Consider the following 17,257-nt stretch of genomic DNA (forward strand, 5'->3'; position numbering starts at 1 on the left):
ATAGATGGTAAATACACGTTGCAGTAATGCATAATTTCGTTAAGCATGATGTAGCAACAAATTCGTCGCATACTCTATTGTAATGCATGGTATGGTGTGTGGTAATACATAGAATACACAGTTTGGTAACATATGTTGTGGAAGTGTGTAAAATGTATGATGTGGTAATGTGTAGTGTAGTGGTGCTTGGTGTGGTCTGGTGGCACACGGTACGGTAATAAATTATTTTTTTAATATATAGCGTGCTTTGTAATATATGATATGTTCATAGCGTGATGGTGTAATTTATTGTGTGACATGACATTGCTTGATAATACATGGTATGGTAAAACAGGGTGTCGTAATGCATGATGTATTAATACATTGTTCTGAAATATAACGTGTTGTAATATATGATGGGGGTGAAACAATGTGTTGTTAATCCTGGGGTGGTAACACAGGGTGTAGTAATGCATGATGTAGTAAAGTATGGTGCGTTGGCATATAGAGGGGTACGGTAATATATGGTACAATAATACACAGTGTGGTAATACATAATGCTGGTAATACAAAGTGTGTAAAACCACAGTGTGGGAATGTACGATGTGATGAAGCAGGATGTGATTACACATGATGTGGTATGGTAGTACATGGTACAATATATATAATACATAATTTTAATACATTGTGTGTAAACCCATTCTGTGGTACGTTAGTGGTAATACACGGTGTGGTATACATCCTGTAATAAGACATGTGTACGTCCATGCTGATGTAATTCATGTTGTGGCAATATATAGTTCGGTAATAGAAGTGGTGCTAATATACGGTTGGCTAATGCTTGATGTAACTGTAAATCTGACAACACTTTGCAAGCTCTATATTTAGAGATTATCAGGCGGCGAACTGGCAGAACCATTGGTGCGGCGAACAAAATGCTTTACAGAATTTCGTTCGTCTTCACCTTTTGAATTCAACTTCTGCCGAGGTTAACTTTGCCATTCATTCCTTCAGGACCGGTGAAATAAGTACCAGTTAAATACTGGGGTCGGTGCAATAGACTTTCTCTTCCACTCAAAAATTATCGGCCATTTGCCAAAATTTGAAGCAATTATATTTAGAAGTTATCTTTATGATTGTTATGTGCTTTTGTTATTTAGCACTCACATCAGCTTTCATCAAGCAAAATTTCAAGCCATGACTATAGCATCTGTTGATGTAATGTGGGACTACATTATATCAACATTTTTTTATGACCGTCGGATTTGATTTGGGGGGGGGGGATACTACTCCTTGTAGGTCGAGAGGCCGCATAAATACTTCTTCATTTGCTCAAGAGCTTGTCACCTACATAATTTAGTAATAAACATTTCCAATCATTTCTTCAATTTGTTCTGAGAGAGCCTCTTCATTTTAGCCAAGCCTGCTGGAAATAACAAACACGTAACACCCGATCGCTTTTGCACAATGAGGCCACATTGGATGAAGTAGTCAGAGGTAAACTATGTCGAAAAAGAGAAATAGTCATAAATGAACTCTGTGACCACTGGTCGTCATGAACCGAACTGTTACCCGGGGTTAGACAATAACAATTGCAATAGTAGCAATTTTTTCCGTCTTTAACGAGCACTTAAACAATAGATATATCCGTATGTCTTATATGCGAATAAAATTTGCAGCCATATATTGCTGAAAATTTGCAGCAACAGTATTAAATTTGTCAAACAGTAACCATGTTAACCGCACGCTTCTCTATATATTTTCTCTCTAGTTTCGTAACCGGGCTTTCAATGTAACTTTTTTTCCGAATCAGTAACAAACCAATTAAGAGTTACCGTTGTTCACTCCAACGAAGTTATGACGACATAACATGCAGCTTGTTTGGTCACGGCGTTGTGTCAATTAATATGGAAACTGTAGCCATTGTACATGTTAGCCTTTGATGTTTGCTTTGGGTTTTCTTGTTTTTCTAACTAAATGTATTGTAGCATGACAAACCCCAATTTATCAGCTAACTAAATGTTAGTTGGTAGTTGTTGGATTGTTTAGCTGATATATCGAACGACCATGTACAACCTCACTGGATAGATCCGATCCAGTTTGTAGATATTTACAGTTGTAACTATTTCTCTACACATATGTATAATATTTCATCATTATTTCGTAGCTAGGTGTGGCTCGGTGGTTAGAGTGTTGGACTTCAAATCATAAGACCCTACTTCTCATACTTGAACACATCCTTCAGCGAAGCATTTACTTTCATTTTAAACAAGAAGAAGAGGTTCTCTCTATCCTCTAACTCCTGTTCTGGAACTCGGTTTTTGCACATTTCAGCTCAAAATGGCATTCTGACAAACTGCCAGCGATATTATGTAATATCGAAAAAGTTTATAACATCTATTCTTCCAACAGTCCTTTTCACACAATATTTTCATGCGCGTCGTGGAGACACAGTCCTCTAACACGTCCTTCATAGGGTCTTTTCTTTAACAATCATCAGCAAATATTCAATATTCCCAAGCGAATATACCCGAGGCTAAAGACATTATCCAACCATGCTGCATGTGGGGTACACTTGGGTCTCCTGCCAGTTGGCCTTGCCTATAAAATTTATTCCCTAATTCTATCTGGCAATTCTATCCTGAAATTATTTTCTGAAACATCTTACACACATACCTATAGTATGGAAGTTGTAACACCTCAATGCAAAAACTTAGTGGCTCGAACTGGAATGATCCTCTCATCTCTGAGTAATGCACCCGCTTGTAAATGACTCATGGACAACGTTTGCGCAGTCTCGATTCTCAGTATAAATACGGACTGTGAAACTGTGGCCTATCAATCTTTTACAAATAACGTGTTCGACAAAGGCATTGAGTATTTTGATGGAAAACTGGCTTAATCCAAAATGTAGTTTTACATTGAAACTACATATTTTTATACATACATTATACATACATATATATACAAATATAATAAACATATATATCTAAATGTACAAGAATAGTTATACATACACATACGCATACATACATAAAGTGTGAAGGTAGAAGAGATGATTATATATTCATCACCATCCTATACTACACCTATATACAGAAACATACTCACAAACTAAGGCACACATACTCACACACACATGCACACACCCATGCACACATACATACATGCATACATACAGTTTCACAGTCTGTACACACACACACACATATGCTAATCAGAATTTTCTTTTTTCATGTACAGAAGATAAAAGTGTGAGTCGGATATTACCCAGTGTGGAAATTTAAGAGGTATCTCGTGGATATACGAAGTTTGCAAAAATTCCTGAAAGCTTCAAACATCCACAACCACTGAAACGCAGCCCCTATGGTGAGCACTGTGCTGTTCCAATCATCCACTTATCACTGTGAACAAAACTTTTCAGTTTCTGTGAATCAAACATTAAATGAAATTGATCTCGTTCATAGGCACAAAAGAAGAAATTTTAAGAGTTAACAGTTGATTAAATCAACTGCAGTATTTGACTGGTACTTACTTCCCTTTGTCGATCCCAAAGAATAACAGACAAAGTTGATCAGAGTGGGATTCGAAAGTTTTAAATCTAATATATTACTTAATTAATAACGAATAACACATGTTGGTTGTGGGTTCTATAGTATCTCAAAATTTTCACATACTCACGCAGGTACGTCAACATAGTAGGGCAGTATGAAAGAATTTACGAAAGAAAGTATTTGGGTACACCTACTCTACAAACTCATGGAGTTTAAAATTTCCTTTATAATATGGGGTCCACATATACTTAAACATATATATTTTACTTATACTTCACTTTTGAAATACCCTCTGAAATACTCCTTATAAGAGGAGATTATATTTTTCGAAACTAGTGTTTCATTAATTAATTTTGTGTTATTTATGGACATGCTGATACCTTTAAATGTATACAATAAACTTCGAATATATCATAATAGCGGTATATCTGAGAGAACATTTGCTGCCATTCAAACCGTTTAAGGGAAAATGTTGCTTCGCTGTCGAGCCGAACTATTCATGTGTTTGCTTTCTGTCGATTAATATTAATAAAATGGATACATAAGCATTTTTATCTTCGACCAACAGCAACAAATAGGTTAGCTGCTTGATTATTTGTGAAGAGAGGTATACCTAAAAGGACGATAAGCTCTAATGAGTTTAGCATATAATTGTGATACTAAAAACTAAACAACGGGAACCAACCTGTGTTGAAGATTTGGTTCGTTTGCGCTGAACACATATATTCCGATGCTTGCTACATCAAAAGATTAGTTTCCATTATATCGCCCTGACACAATTTTATTAAACACAGTTAAACAATTTCTTCTAGACTGGAATTCTTTACTCCATGATTAAAAATCCGGAAATCGTATCAACTAAAGCCCATTTCAACCTACAAATCAATTTATAACAGCGTATTATTACATCCATACATAACGTTCAATCCTATATCCAACATGTTACGAATACGTTAGAGTGTCACAAGAAGACCAGAAAAGCAGAAACATCGTGGGGGGGTACCTCGAGATCCATTCATTTCATTTAGCTATTTCACGCTGAATTTTGTCATATATATAAAAAAAAGTTGGTAGAATACTTTTCCGTAGACGTATTCACGTGGTATAAAACTTTAATTTACAGAAGGAAACATTGAGTTGGGGTCGTCATAACTATACTGTGGTGGTTATTAAAGAAAAGAAAGTAAAACAACTAGAATAGTTGAAAATAGTGTTTTTTTTTTTTTTTAAATCTGGTTGATACCATTGCTCGTGAGCTGGGGCGTGTGGATTCCAAAGCGGACGCAAAGTGATAATGGTGTGCTTTGGGATGATGGTTAGAAATGGCGTGATTTTCGCTAGAGTTATATTTACACCACGTACGGTATTTACAATTTTCGTACGTTTTCCAAAGACAGTAGAGTATACGTAACACGTAGTTTTCCGTCAGTTGAAAACATGGTTGATGACTTCTAGGTTACAATATAAGGACACTCTATTCTTTAGTAATTGCCATAACCTTTTAAAATAAATGGCTCTAGTCAACGGGAATTTCTAAAAAAAAAATAGGCGCATAGTGGTGGAGCACCTACAAGAAATTACGGATAACAAACCATTACACAAAACAGATTGTGTTTGATTGAAATAACTGCTGTTCATTTTTGTTTGCATTCCAAAAGACATGGTGGAGACACTTATATATGCATATGTGTATATATATATATATATATATATATATATATATATATATATACAAAGAAACACTCGGTAATAGCCGGCGCCGGCCGAGCTACAATTGTTTGAGAATCAATGGTGTAAACGAAACCGAAAAGCAGCTTCGATTCCACTAGAGACGTGAATTCTTCTTTGAGTTGGAATATAGTCATCTTTTTCATGATATGGTAGCAATGATAATAAATAATAATTTCGTTTCTCTTGGCGCGAGATCCAATATTTACGAAAATAGGTAACTGTATTACTGCTATTTTCCAGCTTTTCGAGTGTAATTAGTGATGTAAGTGACGAGGAATAAACAACATACGAATAAAATCGAAACTAAATTTTGGCCTCAACTTACCTAGTGCTTACCACTTGCTTCTACACAGCTCACTGCTATTAGGTATGATAATAATGATACCACTATGGTTATTGGGAGAATAATAACTAGGATAATTACGTTTGGAAAGAAGCAACAAGCGAAACAATATTATTGCCAAAACCAGTTAAACTGGTTTTCATCTACGAAGAAATGATTTCTTCTGATATATATTAAGACACATTCTGACACCACAATTAGCGGGGTCATCATCTTCAAGTTATATGCATCCATGCATGCATCCATGCATGCATCCATGCATGCATCCATCCATACATATATACATACATATATAAGTATATGAGTATACATGAGTGTGTGAATGCGTATGCATGTATGTATATATATATATATATATATATATATATATATATATATATATATATATATATATATATAAAACTTCTAACATATATGGATATATATATATATATATATATAATTAATAGTTATCACCAGTACCGCTGCCGTAGTCTCCTTTAGAGAGACTTAGAAATATTAATAACTATATATATATATATATATATATATATATATATATATAAAACTACTAACAGAAATTATACTTAGCGATTGAAGAAACTCAGCAGCAAAAGATGATTGCTACTGAAAATATCTAAATTGTGTTCAATAGTGTCAACAGTATGTGCTAGTAAAATACGTCAATTTATGTGTACATTTAACAGAATACCTGACAATGAATGCGCTGCTTCAGATCAAATCAATACTGGATGAAATCCACCTAAAATAGCAGATGCATAAGTAATCTAAAAGTTTAGGAATGAACGCAAATCAATGAATCTAGTTTGTATGGTTAGCTAGAAATTGGATACAATTGGAAGATTATCGAGTGCCACGGATATCGGGTGAGAGTTGAAAGTGAATTTAAAAATTCAAAAACACAGCTGCTTATAGACATATTTAACATGTATTTATTATGAAAAGCGTTCAACTCATCCATCCATCCATACATACATATGTGTATGTGTGTGTATGCATATATATATATATACATATATATACATACACACACACACACACACACACACACACACACATACACACACACATATATATATACATATATACATGCATACCTATATATGTTGCTACGAAAATATTTTACTTGGAAAGAAAAAGGTGGATTTTCATTTAGGTATATTGATTCGAACCTGAATCTACAGGATTCCCTTTTAGCGTACCACAACACTTTCTCACGGAGGGACAACAATTGACAGTTGAGAAGCTCAACACATGGCCGATGCCATGCCGATTTGTGTATTCTCCACGTGACCCTTTTGACTCCTCCTTTACAAACAATAGTTGACAGGAGATAAAGTAGATACCTACAGCAGTTCCCATTGTTTTCAGAGCGGTATGACCCTTTTTCTTGCCGTGTTATGATAATTAGAAATACAGACGGTCCGCTGACTAAAGTCAGTTAGTGAAGAGAGCTTGGCGAGATGACCAGGAAAAGAGACGACTAGCTCACTTTAGAATGACAAATGTTATTCTGTCTTCCTAGACGGCTGCTGAAATAACAGGCACAACGTTGGCATCATTCTGCCTTTCTCATCTATTTCACTGTCTCTATCACCCTTTAAGGGTTTATCACTACTTCTTGCGCCCTTTTAAAGCCTAGCCAGGCTCATGCGCCCGGTTTCCCGGTTTCAATGGCGTACGGGCTCCCCAGATGGACGGGACGCCAGTCCATCGCAACGTTACTCAATTTTGCCAGTTGAGTGGACAGGAGCAACGTGAAATGAAGTGTTTTGCTCAAGAACACAACGCGTCGCCCGGTCCAGGAATCGAAACCAGAATCTTATGATCGTGAGCCGAATGCCCTAACCACTAAGCCACGCGCCTTCACTTATCACTACTACTAACGACATCAACAGTAAACAACAATACAAGAGGAAAACGGTAAGAGTGACCTCCCTTTTGTTTTAATCGCCTTTCGCAGATTCACAATGCACCAAGGAACTCCACCTGTCTTTAAGAACTGAGATGTATATTCAACTATTTGTTACAACTCTGCGCTTGAACTCTGATATTTTGTGACGACTTGTGTTTTGGTCTCAAATATTTATAACAGCTTTGAGGTGCTTTCGTTCTGTGTGTTTTATGCCATTCATCTTTATTAAATACATAGTTGAGTCTAAAATCGGGTTTGTTGTTATGCCTTTGTTTGACTCGTAACAAAATTGGGGGCTCGTCCGGGATATAATCTGTGAGTCGTTCGGGAAATAAACGGATCGAATTCTGCAAGTCGTCGTGGAGTTGAACGGATGAATTCTGCATAGACTGTATTTTCTTCCACAAACAAAATATCCTTGAAACCAGCATAAAAAAAAACTAGAGGATTTTCTTAAATCTCCTACTGCAGATTTATTATACTTAACCCAGAGTTAAGTATAATAATCAGCCCATTGGTTCCCCAAGTGCTTTTGTGACTGTCGCACTTATCCCTTCGAAGAGTTTTGATTGTGAGAATAAGTACCGCAGAGTCTATAGTTCGGAAGGATGTTTTGCCTTTTACACACAAACGTTTTGTGTAACTTATGGGTGATGAGTCTACCCCACAACTCATTCTATTTTTGAGGGATACGGGATCCCTTCAGTCTCTAATTTTAAAGGATGTTTTGCCTTTTTCTGCTGAGTCTTCGGCGGACTCAGAAGCTTCAACTTGGGGTATAAGGGGCAATTTTTCTGCTCCTCTCCATTTGGTGAGTTTAAATTCAGATTTAATTGCTGGTGAGGTGAAAGTAGGTATTGTTGACTCTTTCCCAGGTGCAGGTGTCGATATGTTGTTAGGGAATGATATTATGGGATCCAAAATTGGAGCTGATCCTGTTGTCACTGTTTCTCCAGAGTGTTCCATTATTGCAGGAAAGTCGGAGGAGAACTTACCTGATATTTTTCATTATGCAGTGACTTGTTCAATGTCGGAGGACATTTCTTCTAGGACTTCTCAGGCGAATGATCCATCTTTTCATGGATCATTCTGTTTATGATATAGAGGCTGATGACGTATCTGCAAGTATTCTTGATAAATCTGATAGTGTGTTAGGAGGTGACCACGCTCCTTCTAGGGAGTATCTCATTAATGCACAGCGTAACGATGCTGAATTGCAAGAATTAGCTGATAAGACTATTTCTTTCGAGGAGTCTAATAAGGTTTCGCCTTGTTGCTATTTCAAGAAAAAGGGTTGTGTCATGAAGACAAGTTTGAACATTTTGATGATGATGTTAGCAATGCTACATTTAATGTCCGTAGTGATAGTGTTTCGCTTAAATCAACCAATACTAATGTATTGTCTCATCTTGATGAGAAATTCTTGCATTTGTTCATTGAGCAGAAAACTCAATTGCCAGATTTCTCACATTTATTTCCGGGTGTCTCTCGCCAAACTAATATCGTGAGGTGATGCTGTTAAGCAACATCCGCATCGGATGAATTCCGTGAAAACTGAAACGATGCAGAAAGAAGAAGTGAAAGCCACAGCTACGTTGGTGTGCCAGACGATACCATGTGCTTATGAAATTTTAAAAGATGACGAACAAAGAAATGATTACATTTACATGGTGGATCATCCAGAGGAATAATACTCTGATTATTTCTATTTTTGTCGCACTCTGGCACCAAATGTTGAGGTTGAAATAGTCATAGCTGTTACCGTTTCTGTCGCATCTGTTGTTCAGTATTTAAATGCATGGAAAGGAAATATTACAGCTGTCAAAAGGTTATGGGACACAGGACGATGAATTAACTTTTAAGAGCAGAGACAATGTTCTCGCTAATGCACTTCCTGAACTGAAAAATTCAGAACTTTATTGTTATTATTATTTACATGATATTACTTGCTTGATGTATGATGCATCTGCATTGTGTTTGATGTTTCTATGTTTTGTTTATGATGGTGACTGTATTATCTTTGTTGTTGTATTAGAAAATTTCTGAGAAACATTCTTTTCCTTATGGAGGAGAGAGTTGTTGAGAAAATGTTTTATTTGGAAAGAAAAAGGTGGATTTTCATATTGATTCGAACCTGAATCTACAGGATTCACTTCTAGCATACAACAGAACCTTCTCACAGAGAGACAAGAATTGACAGTTGAGAAGCTGGACATTGGAATTTCAACATCAACAACAGGTTCTTTTTGTTTGTATGTATGCATGTAGGTATGCATGTATGTATGTATGTATGCATGTATGTATGTATGTATGTATATGTAGATTTATATGTTTTATGTATGTATTCTCATGCATATAATTGCATATCTAGACATGCTCATATATATTGAAATGATAAACTTCTGGAAAGTTTTACAGAGTTTTACAATTCCAGTGATGGATTGGATCTGTAGTCTTCGAATAAGCTTTCTCCTTTCTTGTTTTGAGAAGCTTAATTTCTGAAGATTGGTATTTAGGCAGTGTGTATGTATGTATGTATGTATGTATGTATGTATGTATGTATGTATGCATGCATGCGTGTGAAACTGGAATATGGAGATGAAGTTACTATGGCGTTACAATATGTGTTGCTGTAGTATTGTGTTATTTAAATATCTGACATGTTTCCTAGGATGAAATTATTATATTTTTATTTTTACTCTATGATATTGTTACAGAGACAGCAACACTGATTAGCCACTCAAGTAAATCTAATTCATTGCATTAGATCTTAAAACATTATTTCTTTGGGAAAGGTTTCAACGCCTTGCTCTTTCTATTTTAAAATATATTGTCGTCGCTACTCGGCAAAGAAAGAAAAGAGAGACTGACAGACAGACAAACAAATAAAGAAAGAAACTGAAAGATATCTTCAAATATTACCAGGGAGATGTAATATGAAAATCGAATTATGAAATTTTGAATTGTTCATGTATTTTAATTTTATTTTGTATATATAGCTTTATGCCCTGGGTTATGTATTGCATATGTTGACAGAGACAGACGACAGTTTGAGCATCAGTATATCGATATATATATATATATATATATATATATATATATATATATATATATATATATATATGTGTGTGTGTGTGTGTGTGTGTGTGTGTGTGTGTGCGTGTGTGTGTGTGTGTGTGTGTGTGTGTGTGTGTGTGTGTGTGTGTGTGTGTGTGTGTAGGTATAGAGAAAAATGATAGATATGGAAAATTCCTGAAGTCTGTTCTTATGGGTGGAATATTTTGAAAAATTGCTTGTCTCGGAACCTGATCGTGAGACAGTATTGTTGATAAGATGATGAAAGGCAAGTTTTTCGATTGCGCTTGAATGAGAATGGTATACATCTAACTTGTTTTGAGAAACAGAAACCAATGTAGTAGTGGCGTAATGGGCAAAGTGAAGAAATAGCATGTCTCTGAACTAGAAGCTGCAGTATGTTTCTGAGTGATTTTTTGCCAACTTCTTAAATTACTTTCTTTTTAAACTGGCGTACAAGGTTTTTATGTGCAACCATAGAGTCGTTCCAGATAGGGGACAGTATTCCATTCTGGTGTTATATTGATCGTTATAGAGTGTCAGTGGCTGAGTACTACTGCAGTATCTCCTGACGCTGAATACGAAGCCAATTCTTTGAAATGTTTTCTTTTATGTTGCAGGGGTTGTGAGTGTCCCAGATTAATAGGAATTACTTATGAGATTGTTTCTTGAAGGTAATGACTCAGTAATATTTACCCTAACTTTGTCCTGGATGTTCGGTTAGAAGAAACTATAAAGTATATTTTGTTTTTATAGCTTGTTCTAACAGAACACCTACGTGTAACTGGGAGGTAAATATTACTTTGCGGTATTAATACTGCTTCTGTTGCTAATATATGTTTTATAAGGAGTCAATATGCATGTGTGCTGTTGAAAGATATATGAGTGTCACGTTCTTATTGAAGAACATTTTCTAGAACTTTTCTCGTAGCATCAGTGTAGATTTAACCTGATATACCTGGTTTATATGCTGATGCTGTCTTTCTACGGATCATCAGATATGGCACTAAATAGGTTATTTATGTACTATATGAAAATTATCTAAACATTCGTGTACAGCAGAGGTCAGCGTATGTGTGGGCTGGTCAGCTGATTTGAAGTAGACATGGATGGATGTAGGTTATTATACAAAGAATTCAACTGTTAACTGTGGCCATTCTGTCATTATTGCTAATGAATTACGGTATTCGGCTCACAATCACCAAGTTTAGTGGGTTCCTGAATTTTGGTAAATCCTTTTACGTTGCTTTAGCCTACTCGATCATTCCAACTCAGCTTTCACACCGTGAATGCTTTGCAGGGCCAGAGTTGAGCAAGTGATGACGGTGATTATATCTGTTCACAGCTACATACGCATCTAAAACCATTAGTGAATGTATTGCACCTACCCTCCCTCCAAATCATAGTCTCTCGCACGTCGTTGGTGTACTGTTTTCATATATGCCTCTTGTATTTGGGATAAATGCTTTTGTTCAATCGTAAACATGACAGATGTTTTGTCCATAATATACTCAACTGCTACATTCGGAATTTCCAGCAAGTATGTATACGTTTCCTTCTTTTTAGATTTGATGGAGTATAATTTGGTTTTGGTTTTAGTTCAATGGAGCCACAATTACTCTGTTGTATATCACTGAGAGATAGTTATGGTAATACGGTTCTATGATAGTGGACACTAGCTATTTACTCTCAAATATAAGAAACATATTCTTCTATTCGATTTCGATTTTGATTCTGTTATATATGTTTTTGGAACAAAGCCAAAGGGAATTCTCAGAAGAATATATATTATTCCAAGTTATAGAAATAGAATCTTTATTATTGGAAGAGTCTAGACCATTATCGTTCTCTCGTGACAAAGAGCTTACATGAAGATGATAATAATATATAGATTTAGCAACAAAAACAGAACAACAGCAACTACAAGTAGGAAGTAATATCTAAAACATGATCAACGAAAAAGAATGCTAATGCAAAAATTGCTATTATTATTATTATTATTATTATTATTATTATTATTATTATTATTATTATTATTATTATTATCATCAATAATGATAACAAAATGATGATGATGATGATGTCGATGATGATGATGATGATAATGATGATGTTGATGATGATGACGATGACGATGCCGATGACGATGACGATGATGATGATGATGATAATAATGATAATAATAATAATAATAATAATAATAATAATAATAATAATAATAATAATAATAATAATAATAATAAGAAGAAGAAGAAGAAGAAGAAGAAGAAGAAGAACAAGAAGAAGAAGAAGAAGAAGAAGAAGAAGAAGACGAAGAAGATAAATTATGTGAAATTGTACAAAGGTGGATTGTATAAAAGGTGTTTGTTTCTTAGATGAAATAAAAATAAAATCTCGCATCGCATCAACGTTTCGCAAAATGCATATATTCATCTGCAAATTACCTGCCACTGAAAGAATCGGTAACAGTTGCTTGAGATATATTAAGAGAATATAGGGAGGGGGGAGATAAAGGGAAAAGTGCAGTAAAGAAGAGAATCATTGCTGTGCATGTAACAACAATAAAACACAGAGGAATACCATTAATATAATCAACGAAAATGTTTCAATAACGAGAAAAGTTTACAAAATGCACCGCAGTTAATGACGTACATCTTAGTTAATAAAACAAATCGATATGCATCAATATGCATATATTCATCTATATATATATATATATATATATATATATATATATATATATATATATATATATATATATATATATATATATATATATATATATATACATGTACGCGGTACTTGCTTGAGAGATAATTACAGTGCATGTGTTTCTCGGTGCACATGACAACTCATCTGAATACGAGGTACCTTGGTCTGAATGTATTCTATGAACAACTGAAAATTGATGAAAGCCATGTCAACAATGACAAGGGGAAAATATGTGTGTGTGTATGTATATACACGTATATATATATATGTGCATGAATGTGCATATTTATATATATGCATATTACACACATACACATGCATACATACATATATATATATATATATATATATATATATATATATATATATATATATATATATATATATATAAAGGGAGATAGATAGATAGATAGATAGATAGATAGATAGATAGATATAATTTAATGAATACGAGATTATGTAAGTTACTTCATACTCGTATGATACACAAATTGGATACGTTTCCATACCGTACCAGATTCGGTCCGGTATTTTTGGGGTCAGTATATATGCGTATATACTTGTGAATATATATATATATATATATATATATATATATATATATATATATATATATATATATATATATATATATATATATATATATATATATATACATATATATATATATAATGCTCAGCAATATCAATAACAACAGACAATTCACCATGGAGCACAGCAATAAATAACTCCCTTTTCTTGACGTCCTAATTGAAATAGTCAAGAACCACATCGAAACAGACATCTTCTATAAAGCGAAAAGAATCTGTTCCATAGTTTCCAACACCTAGAATCGTGAACGAAGACTCCTTGAACTCAGATCAATACTAATCAAAAGACATTACCCAATATAATTAATAAATGATGGTATTAAACAAGCAAAGGAAATAAAAATACGAACATTAAGGGAAGTCAACCGAAATACTACACCAGACTTAAAAATACTTCCATACGTCTCCACACTTAACCCTAGAAACAATGAAGCCATCAACAGTATCATCCAAAATCTACCCATCCTCATAGGAGATAAGAAGAAGAAGAAGAAGAAGAAGAAGAAGAAGAAGAAGAAGAAGAAGAAGAAGAAGAAGAAGAAGAAGAAGAAGAAGAAGAAGAAGAAGAAGAAGAAGAAGAAGAAGAAGAAGAAGAAGAAGAAGAAGATAAATTATGTGAAATTGTACAAAGGTGGATTGTATTACACCTGTGCCTCGGAAAATCTAATGTATGCTATTACCTGCTTAGGGTGCGGTAATCAGTATATTGGCCAAACAGGAATATCTCTCCGTCGAAGAACCACTCTCCACAAAGAACAAATCCGCCACCCACAATATAGACAGATACAGGTCAGTGACCACATAGAGAGATGTGCTAGGAACCTTAATCCTAATTTCCTAATTTTCCCCTTCTATCAATGTTCACAGAACACCTCAGTACAACAAAGACTGACTAAAGAGGCAACTTTCATCAATAAATATCTTCCACAACAATACAGAACAATAATAACATTTCACTTAATACCACTAACCCCCATACATCCCATATACCATTCATATTACAGTATTATATCTACCCTAATTGCACCAGATCCAGAACTACTTACTTCCCTTACGCATAATCTTTTTACTCAAGGATTAATAGACCCGACACTATTCGGTAATCGGTGTGCATTCAAAGCCAGTGAACAGTAATTTACGAAACCGGTATGCCTTTGAATCTCTTTAACAGTTCACAATAATGACTTTTATTACTTTTCTTCTTATCTCAGTTCATCTAATTGTATATATCTATTGTTACTTTTCATAATAAAGCCTTTACTTTTTTTGATTACCAATGTGCATTTTCGATTTTTTCTACTTAGTTTCCCCTTACATTTGCACGTGTAGTTTCTATTTTCTTTTTGTAACATATTTCTCTTATATATATATATATATATATATATATATATATATATATATTGGGCTGCCAAAAAGGTAAGATCGTTTTTCGCAAATAGAGTTGCGATTTTTTTGAATGAGTTTTTTTAATGTTATGATTTTTACCGTTTCGCATTTGATAACCATTACGTTTCGTTTACTTTAGAAGCAAATTGTCCGTAATTTGGTTACAGCTGTCAGTTCCTTGTTAATTTTAACATGGAGTGCAAAAACCAACGTCTTCACCATATTTTGCTTTTTTATTTCTATAAAGGCAAAAAAGCTGCTGAGGCTCACAAAGAGGTATGTGAAGTTTATGATGTTGATTACTTAACAGAAACGGCTGAAAAAAATCCGTTGTGGAGTATTTTATCTCAAAAATGACCAACATTCTGGTCGACCTACTAAAGTTGATGATGACCGAATAAAAGCTATAAGTGAATCAGATTGACATAACTGGACTCATTAAGAAGCTCGATATTTGCGTTCTACATAAATTGAAAGAGATTCACTTAACACATTGAATCAATATTTAAGATATCCATCTCAATCGCAATGAAATCAACCGTTTTTGAACTGAATCATCTCTGGTGATGAAAAATGGATTGTCTACAATAACATCAATTGAAAACCATCATGGTCCAAGTGTAATGAACCAGAACAAATCACATCGAAAGCTGAGTTGCATTAAAAAGGTAATGCTGTCAATTTTGGGGGATAACCACGGTGTTTTTTTTAGTCCTTTCTAGGGAACCAAACAATCAATTCAGATGTTTACTGTCAACGACTAATGACACTGAACGTAGCAATCAAAGAAAAACGGTCAGAACTGGCAAATCGTAAAGGAATCGTGTTCGATGACAACGCTAGACCACACATGTCTTTGCTAACCCGTAAATAATTATTGCAGTTTGGTTGGGAAGTGATGTCACATCCACCATATAGCCCTGACCTTGAACCACCAGATTATTCTTTGAATGGTAAAGCTTTCCATAATGACGATGACCTGAAATCGTACTTGCTTCAGTTTTTGGTTGATAAGGACCAGGAATTCTATGAGCGCGGAATCATGAACTTGCCAGAAATACGGCAAAGGTCATCGAACAAGATGGAAAATATATAATTGATTAAAGTTTATTATTTGTATGAAAAAAAATGACTTTTATTTCACACTCAAAAAGCAAAATTAGTTTCTTTGCTAACGCCACACACACGCACACACACACACACACACACACACACACACACACACACACACACACACACACACACACACACACACAAATGTATGTTTATATCTATATGTATTTATGTGAATATAGGCATACACGCACATACATAAGAAAGAAGGAGAGAGGGTATATTTTGAATGCAATTGGAGAAAAAGCAACTTGGCAGCGGAATTCTGAATTAATTAATTAACCCAGTGAGCTTTAGGTTTTTCTTGCAGGTATCAGGTTCATAATTAACAAGATTAATAAACAATGATAAAGAAAAGAAAAGTCATCTTAGAATAGACAAAGAAAAATATAACGAGTATCATCAGTATTTTGATTTATGCTTATTGGTTGTATTTTTTAAATGTTAGAGATTATTAATGTTCTCTTAACATTTCTGCAAATTCCGATACCCATCCATTTATCTATCCATCCATCTATCTATCTATCTATCTATCTATCTATCTATCTATCTATCTACACACACACACACACACAGACACAGACACACACACACACACACACACACACACACACACACACACACACACACACACACACACACACACAGAGTAAAGGCAGTTGCAACATTATACGTGGTTGTTCTATGCAGAACAAATGTTCCTATATTGTAATTTGAGGAAAACATCTTTTCCCACTGTGTCTGTTTTATTGTGAGCGAGGAACGAAACAATCCCACTCCGTCAGAGCAAAATTAGCAGACTATTTTCTATGCTCCTTCCCGTTCTCAGTACTAGACACAGGTCGTGTGTCGTTAGCCA

This window comes from Octopus bimaculoides, chromosome 5, assembly GCF_046866305.1.
Source record: "Octopus bimaculoides isolate indiv1 chromosome 5, ASM4686630v1, whole genome shotgun sequence".
Classification (NCBI taxonomy): Eukaryota; Metazoa; Mollusca; class Cephalopoda; order Octopoda; family Octopodidae; genus Octopus; species Octopus bimaculoides.